Consider the following 9,425-nt stretch of genomic DNA (forward strand, 5'->3'; position numbering starts at 1 on the left):
TATAAACCCAATAGAAACGATTGCCAAAGCAACGGAAAATCTCAATTTCTTAGTATTTCTGCAATTCTCAAGACATCCACACGTCAAAGTCCAACCTATGGGTGGTGTGCAGGACTTTCAGGTGTGAACACCAGATATAATGTGAGTTTACTGTAACAGACTTCCTCACAGCGACTGTAGCTGCTGCAAGTGAAGGAGGCCATGTGTGCACTTGCACACGCTGTGATGTGTAAATATGTGTTTTTGCGTGGGATGAGAAGTGTGTGTGGAAGAGGGAGGGTGTTTGTGATCGTTACAGCGAGCCACTTCTTTATTTGTGGGTTTAATAGAGAGACAAGAGCAGAGTAGTTTTCCACGAGCAGCTCTCCTTCAGTCCTTCTCACGGACACACACACACACAGACACACACACTGACACACAAATCAGTCCAGACTGGCCGTGTAAAACAGTGAAACTCTATCCCCGGCTGGACCACCTCAACTGGGCCCCGGCTCCTCCTGACCCCACAGCATTTAAAGTGAGTTGAGAAAGGGGACCTCGGTTTCCCAGAGAGAGCCCAGAGGAGGAGAAGGGGGGGTGCAGCTGTCTTCTGGCTTCTCACACCGCACGCCTTTTAGCGGCTCAAAGGGAGCAGCCAAGAGAGAGAGAGGCCAGAGGTCACACCAGCCAACTTTCTTACCCGCCTACCTCTGATGTTCCCCGTTTTTTTTCCCTCTTCTTCTTTTACTGTTTCCAGATTTCCCAGCCGTAACACACTTCCCAGGTGACATCCCTCCTCTCACGTCGCAAATAATCAAAACCGTCATGTCAGCTCCTGTTTCCTTTTTTAAGTGCTATCCTCCGTGTGTGTGTGTGTGTGTCTTTACTTGGTAATATCACAGTGTAAAATTACTCACAAGTAAAAGATCCACAATCAAAATGAACTGAAAGTAGATCTGTATCATCATGAAAATCAGCATCCTGAGTTCGGTGTCATCGTGTCGGACTAAATCCCTGACAGTCTTTTGAGTCTTCTGGATCATTTCCAGCCCACAGTTCGTTTGGCTGCACACAAGATGTTCTTCTTCTGTTGCCACTCGAGGTATGTTTACTGCTCCCGCTGGTCGATACATTACATATCTTTTTTGTTTGTTTGTTTGTTTGTTTGTTTGAGCAGAAAGAAGTTGCGAACACAAACTCAACATATGGTATCATCACCTTTTAAGTAAGTTGTTGGCAGAAAGTTTTTTAATTACACATCCAGCAGTTGCAGAGAAACATAACATATCATAATTCATTTGAAGTCGTGGACCTAGCCACCTGGTGAATATAAGTCCAATATTCACTCTCTTTAAATGTCTGTTTTGGTCTCCAACAGCTCTGTCTCTGTTTGGTGCTGAGTGGGAAGTGGACAGTGGATGTTTTAGAGCTTTTTTACCGTCTGTGACTGAACATGATGCTGATGACAGCTGTGAGAGTGAATCAAAGCTGTGAAGTAATGGGCTGTTAAATTCAGAAATCAGCTGAAAAAGCTGCTAGGAGCTGCTAAATGTAACTATTTTATGTAATGTTAAATATGTAACAAGGCATCTGTGAGGACCCACTGAGCAGACCCCTCCCTCCAGGAGCCTGGTGGGCGGAGCCGGGTCGCCAGCGAGACTCAGCTCACCTGGTCTGGCTGAGAGACTGTGAGCTGGTGGCAGTCAGCCACTCTGTCCCTTCACACAGCTGGCATCTGTCCGACATCCTTGTGTTTTGGTTGTCATCATCACGTTAGCCTTTGTTTCATAAATGACTCTTGTTTGATGAAAAATCTATGAAAATCACCTTGAGCCAGTTTGTAACAGCATCCACCTGGAGAGCCACAGCAAGCAGGTAAAAGTATTTACACATTAAAGGGGCAATATGTAGTTTTGGAGAAGAAATTCAAAACAGAATTGTGACATTCTCAGAGGAAGATAACGTCCACAGAACACTGTTTGAAACTAGAAAGGTGGCAGGGTCCGCCACGTATAAACAAAGTAAAACAGTATGAAACTGTGTTGTCCAAACAAAGAGTTTATTTAGTTGTTTTTTTTAAATCAGTCAATGAAGATCTTTCCCTTCTGATTAAAATGTCTTCCCCAAAACTTTATAGCACACTTCAAAATCTGTCAAAAGGTATCTTCTCTTTCTATGTCATCAAGAACTTCAAAATATAGCTGAACGTGTAATTATTTTTCATTTCACAAGTTTGACAGCTGGACGCAAGATGTCTCATTCTTCACTGTGGTGTTCACACTTTCAGCAACAAGTGTCAAACTCTGCACACACAACGACCTTCACAGTGAAGCTCAAACATTCAAGACCAAGAAGAAAGAAATAACACTTTTTTGATTGGAGGGGATGTTCAGGACTTTGGATAAAAACTCTATAATAAATAAATGTAAGATCCACATTTTCCAAGATGTTTTGTTTAGAATTAAGCTGGAATAAATATTGGTAATGTGTGTTTCTGCAAACCATGGATATGTTGCAACTTTGCGTTTCTTCAGGTTTACTTTTCTAGTTTTTGTCGTGACAGTGCTATGACTATGGTCTGGTTAACCAAAAAACACTTGGTTATGGTTGGGAAAAGATCACGTTTTGGCTTAAAATACCTGTTTTGGTTGCCACAGACACAGCTGAAGATACCCCTGAGGTGTTTACAAAAACACCTGCTTTTGTCACCTCGAACATGACTGGAAATTGTCCCGTCAGGTCTCCTTAAAAGTTCCCAGTGATGTCACACTTACAAATGTTGAAACATAGTCTTGAACTGCGGTCACTGGCTTGGCAGCCTTCTCGCCTGTAACTCCTCCGGCTCCAGATAAGACAGACAGATCATAAACATGTAATGTGAACATTGTATGACACGTGTTGTAGAAATGTCAACATTGTACGTAGCCTATGACCGGTACAAAGCATGACGGGAACAAATCTGCTGTTTGCAGACACGTTACCTGCCAACATTTTATCCTGGCGACTGGGCTGAATTAAACTCAACTCTTACCTGTTGTATAATACACTCATTCTCGTGTTTGTCAAGGGCTGGTGTGCTTGAAAAACACATTTCCATTTCTGCCACTTCTTTGCTCCCTGAGCTCTCTGTTGCCTGTGCTTCCAGTTTGAGATGGAGTGTCATGTGGTGGAGGATGACTGATGGAGAACGTGGGCATTAACATGCTGAGGCCACAGGAGACGTGGCACTGAAAGCATTAATGGAGTGACTGTTTCTCAGAAAAGGAGGGCTGATGTGATTGCAATGTGTGCCGGGGGAATCATTCTGCAGGAGTCGACCATGCAGGCTGTAGCTGCCCTTTTAACACATTTATATGTATTTTAAAGATAAATCGGGTGGCCTTTGCAGTGGCACTGAGCGTGGGACTCACGTGCAGAGATATGCAGCCATCATCTCTGACAGAGCTCCCCCGTCCCTCAAGTTTCCCCTCATTTATCACTCAAACACACACGCATGCACACACCCGGCGTTTAACACGTACAACGCACCCAAACGCCCTCAAGAAAGAAAAAAGGGGGAGACGGTGGGTAGAGCGTGGGGGAGGGGGAGCGGCAGAGATATCGCATCCCCTGTGCGCACGACGGCGGTGATGTGTGGAGCAGGACAAAGAAAGGAGGGAGGATGGGACAAAGGGAGCAGGCGATGGAGATGTAGGGGTGGCTTTAAGGAGAGAGGCGCTCAAAGGATGCTGGAGGTAGCAGCGAATGGCAGAAGGTGTGAGGATGTACCATCCAAAACGAGAGCGGCAGATGGTGTATGCTGCTTTGAAGTTCAAATTACAAAAAAAAAAAAAAAAAATGTTTTCTCATGTCTTGCCATGCAGATACATTCCAGGTTTTGAGATACCGAGCTGAGGTTTAAGATGAGGTGACTGGGTTTTTGTTTCTGATGCTCACAGGATTGAACTGTGGATTTCCACTGCAGTCATTTTTTACATTAGAACATGATGATTTGTGGGATAATCCTCCAAGAAAGTGTGCAGAAATTGCTCAAAAAGACAAAGAGAGAGCCCTCAAGACTTGCTGATTTCACATTGGGACAGGCCTGAACACTGAAAGTTTTGACGAAGACTAAGAACACAGAACAGTTTGTATGGAAACTGCTCACACTGACGTCGGAGGTTTATCCAGAGTAAAAGTTTCTGGAGGGACACATTGCTGTTGAATGGCTCTAAGAAAAACAATGTTTGTCCGTCAGCCAAAGTGAAATGTCTTGACAACTATTGGAGGGATTGCAATGACATTTCGTGAAGAAAGTCATGGTCCCCAGAGGATGAATTGTGATAACTTTGGTGATCCCCTTGAAATATCTCAACAGCTGTTGGATGGCTTGCCATGAAATTTGGTTCAGACATTCGTGATCCCCTTAGAATCATTTTGAATGATGTTAGTGATCTCTTACTTTGTTCTGGCACCATCATCAGGTCAAAATTGCAGATTAGTCCAATATTTTTGTTCATGATCAAATACCTGTAAAACTAATGAGATGCCATCAGCCTCAGCTTTTCTTTTTTAAGTGCAATTTAGTGAATGTTAGCATGCTTAACTAATACGGTTTAGATGATAAACACTATAGCTGCATAATTAACATCAGCATGTTAGCATTGACATTGTGAGCATATTAACATGCTGACGTTAGCATTTAGCTCAAAACCCCCGTGCTTAAAGTACAGATTGATGGTTGTCCAAACCCACAATTCATTTGGTAAGCAGACTCTCTACTAGCTTACAGAGACTCCACTTGGGGTGCAGACTTCACCGGACTTCACTGATTGAATTAAAGTCTCATTCAGTCTCACACCCTTGCAGGTTCGACGTGATGACAGTGAACACATGACATTTGGATTCAGCCTGTATTTCTTCATGTTGTAACTTTTCTTTTGTTCTTTTTTCATTTTAACTTGTGACAACGCTGTGCTTATACTATGGTTCGGTTGAGACACAAAAAGGAAAAAGATCATGTTTTGCCTTAAAATACCTGTTTTGTTTGCCACAACCGTGGCTGGAGATGCCCTGACTTCTCGTCAAAAATATCGACTTTTTGTTGCCACGAACGAGGCCGGAAATTGTCCCGAGGTCTCCGTGTTTTCACACCTACAAATGTCGAAACACAGTCTTGAACTGTGGTCACTGGCTTGGCAGCCGTCTCACCTGTATCTCCACCACCATCCCCTCCAGCTCCTAGTATACCCAATATAACGTCGTTTGTAGAAATGTCAATATGGTAGCCTTTGACAAGTACTAAAGTGAACTTATCTGTGGTTTGCAGAAACTCTGACTGCCAACATCACATCCTGGTGACTTGGCTGCCATCATATGAGGGTGGAGGCAGAAATCTTTGAGACAGATCTACTACATACCACCAGAGGTAAGAGAGGAAATATAGGATTTTTTATAATTTGGAGTGAACTGACCTGAGAGCTTTACTCGCACTGCATCCGTCACCACTAAACAAATAGTCATTTCCATCCCACTCCTCTCATTCGCTCTCTCTTCTTCTCTGCTTACTCTTCGCCTTACACTTCATGTTGCTGCCTGTTGCCCCAGGCCTGTCCCTCTCCATTAACCCCAGCCCTCACCTATCTCTAATCCATTCTGAGGGAAGAAAGCCACTCGGGGATTGTGGTGTGCAAACAGGGCTTTGTTCCAACAGGAGGGTCAAGGCTTTGTTCCAACACTTGTTTCTGGCCTTGAGGAAGCGTTGTTTCATTGCGAATGACATGGAAAAAAAGATGGTATTCATTGTCTCTTTGATTGACTCAAACATTTTATTTATTGATTTTTCATGGTCTAATCACGCTGCCTTGTGCCAAGGTCGGCTTCCTGTTTCATTGCCCTGAACTGAGTACAGTTGTTGCAGGCGCAGGGAAACAGCTAATGCAGCAATATATTGTTATCCATCAATGAAGGAAACATGGAAGAGTAGACCCCCGGCACACTCTATCCTGTCTCTCTCTCCCTTTACCCCCCTCCTCTGTCTATCTGTTTAATCACACAGAGCCATATGGATGCACAGTGTGTTGTATTAATTAGACCCCAGGGCGTGGTCACACACTGGAGACTGAAGTGACTTGAGCTGTTGCTATGCCGGTGGCAGAAATCTACCTCCCAGCATAAACTGGGAGGATGGATGTACAGCAGGTGAGCCGAGGGTCACATGCAGTAAATATCGTTGCGGCGCCGGTGCGATGGAGACCTGTTGTTTTCAAAGAGATCTGGCCTCGGATCAGCCACGTGGCGTGCTGTTGGTGGCTGCTGGCACGGCATCAGAGCAGCAAGTCTCACATGGGAGGAATTACACTAATGTTTAACTGACTGTAAATTATGTGTAATATCAATAAATGCAGATGAAAATCAAGTCATCAAAGTGATGAAGTAGATTGAGCGATGAGACAAAGTTCACCAAAATGAATCAGGATCAATTTGTTTTTGTTATTTGACTAATCAAATAAATCTCACTGCAAATATTTTATTATTATTGTGTTATTATTTTTCTTACTGTATGTATTGTTCCTCTGGCTTTAAGATCAGAGCATTTTATTGATTATTTGAACATGTTATTTATATTTCCTTGTTTATTTTGAGAGAAAGATTCTGTTTGCTAGAATCAAAGCTAAACACCACGTCGCTCTCCAAAATAACCATGTTTAAAGCGACTGAATAATCTGTGATGCTTTATTTTGTTTTCCTAATTACTTCCTAGAAAGCAACCTTTCACAAGAAATGTAATTTCTTGGAAAGATTCCTGGAAAGATTTATGTAATTTGGTGATAATTATAGAAGCCGTCGGTGTGTACACAAATTAATTGCCTCTTAGTCAATGTGAGATAAAGATCAGGCCAACACAGAAACGTCTCATGCAGGCAGACATACAAGAGTTACAACAAACAAGGATAGAGGATGTGTTGTGCTGTGCAGATTGTAAACCCTTTAAGGCGATAATTTTAGATTTTTGGCCGGATGAACAGCTTACTTAACATGACACTCTTACTATTTATGGTTTAACTGGAGCGCTGACAGTTTTTCCAGTCAATGAAACTGAATTCTATTCAAATTCACCTGAACATACTGTTTTACAATCTACCAGAGGTGGCAAAAGTACACACATTATTTACTCGAGTAGAAATACAGATACTGAAGTAAAAGTAAGAAAATACAGACTCTGACATGTACTCAAAGTATAAGAGTAAAACGTTTACTTAACTTCACGTCATATTAACATAATTCAAAGACCTGCAACAAATCGAGAAAATAAGAAAATCTAGGCAGCGGGCTGCAACGTCTCTGCAGAAACGAGACACTAACTCGCCTTTTCTCCCCATTCAAGTCTCCATCTCTGTCTGTTTCCATCTTGTTACATCGTTCACGTAGTTTCATGTTGCTACATCTGCCGTGTGATATGCACTGACAGGTTGAAATCAATCTTGTGATGTTGGCGTGCGATGATGCAAAAATTAAAATAATCCATAATTCCCCTCAAATGCATTAAAACAGTAACAAGCCTGTTTTGAAAGTGTAAGGAGTAGGAAGTACAGATCCTGGTGTTGAAATGTATGGAGTAAAAGCTTGTAAAGTACAGATACTGTACCTGAAAAATCTATGACGATGATCAACCTTGACGTATTTGGTTAACAGGGAAGTGTCGTTAAAATTTAATGCTGTGACTGTTTTCTATTTATCATTAACATTCACTTCTAGAAAGGATCACACCAAGTTAAAATGTGTCCAAACGAAGCCAGAGCAGGCTGATCTTCTTCTTTTATTACTCAGTGCATGTTCTCCCAAGTCTGTCGAGTACTTTAAAGTAATACTGTGGGAATAAATAGCTCAGAAATTTCCGTCCCTGAAATATAGAGTTTTCTTTTTTTTTTGTTTTATAAGAATGAGAGATTTTTCCTGCAGATTATATAAACCTGGCTGCCTGAGCCTCGGAAAGGGTTAAAGAGTGAACTCGCCGGGGAATAAATCAGGCGAGGGCTGTTGTTGGTCTGAGTGTGAATGTGTGTTTGAAACCGAGAACGAGACGGAGAAAGAAAAACAGAAATAACAGAAAGAGAAGATGCCAAGGTTCAGTTATGCTTCATCCATCCCCCATCAGGACACATAGGAAAACAGGAATGAAAGGAATAAAAGTTTACATATAAAACTCTGTGCATGTAGTTTACAAAGAAAGAAAGAAAGCTGGCAGCAGTGTCAGCTTGGACTGACCCTGCTCCTTGTGTGGAGCGACCTTCTGTATTTGCCCAAACTCTTAAGTGTTGTGAATTCCTGCGTCTCACACGTCGCTCCCGCTGAGGGACCGCAGACCTGGGTGGGCATCAGGTCCAGTTGCTTGGCTGGCGAGGTGGGCCGCTTGAACTGAGGGGCCAACGGAGGGAGCAGGGGGGCCTAAATGGGGAGCCGGTGGGGGTAAGGTCGGCTTAAGGGGTCATGGGGAACGGGGCAGATACGGGTCAGTGTTTGCCCAGCTGTCTCCTGGGCAGTTGAAAAGGAAGTTGCTGGATAGAGATGGTTGGTTGGTGGAGAGGGGTGTGACGTTACTGAGGAGCTGTGTTCTTGTCACCAACGGTGGCTGAAAACAGTCAGGGAGTTATTTAAATCTGTGTGTTGTAGATGTGTTTTCTCACATCCTTAACGATGTTTTGGCTGTAAACAATCAACATCAACATATCATAACATTTAAAGGTTATATGGTGAACATGTTAGCAGACAATTGCCTATCTACACATCCACAGCACATGTATTCATTCATTTATGGTGGTTTTTCTGGATACCTGGTACAGAATTCACACTTTACTCTGTTTCCCACAAGTAATTAGGAAATATCTGACTATTTAGCTGCTAAATGCAACACTAAGTTCACTAGCTAGTCACTAACTGTGTCTGTCTGCGGTTGGTTGCTGAGCAGGTGGTGTGCGATTAGTTTTGAGAGCTTGGTTGAAATCAGTGTCATGGGAAAAGCAGAGTTGGTTGTTAATTCATCACTTCACATTGCACATAGAGTGGTGCATGGACATTAAACACCATCATGCAGAACATGGAGACTCATCTACTCAATTTATAGAAAACGTGTAGTAAGACTGGTGGTGGCGTTTAAATCATGCGACCACAGTGTCGTTTGTTTAGGCGGTGTTCATGTGTGAGGATTGTCTTACTGAACAAAATATGTACATATACTGTATGTTTTATGTAAGTATCATAAACTTCCCACAGTAATTGTCAGAGGCAATAATCCAAAATCCAATTCAAAAAACCCCCACAGGCTTTTTGTCGAAGGAACCAGGGAGATGCCAACTTCCGCCTACAAACATACGTCATCACTACACCACTCTATTTTCATTTGATCCATCGTTCATATAAAAAAATCTGGATTACAGCCGCTTTAATGCTGCACAATTAAGTTTTTT

The sequence above is a fragment of the Pagrus pagrus genome (genome assembly GCF_965226575.1).
Source record: "Pagrus pagrus genome assembly, chromosome: 1".
Classification (NCBI taxonomy): domain Eukaryota; kingdom Metazoa; phylum Chordata; class Actinopteri; order Spariformes; family Sparidae; genus Pagrus; species Pagrus pagrus.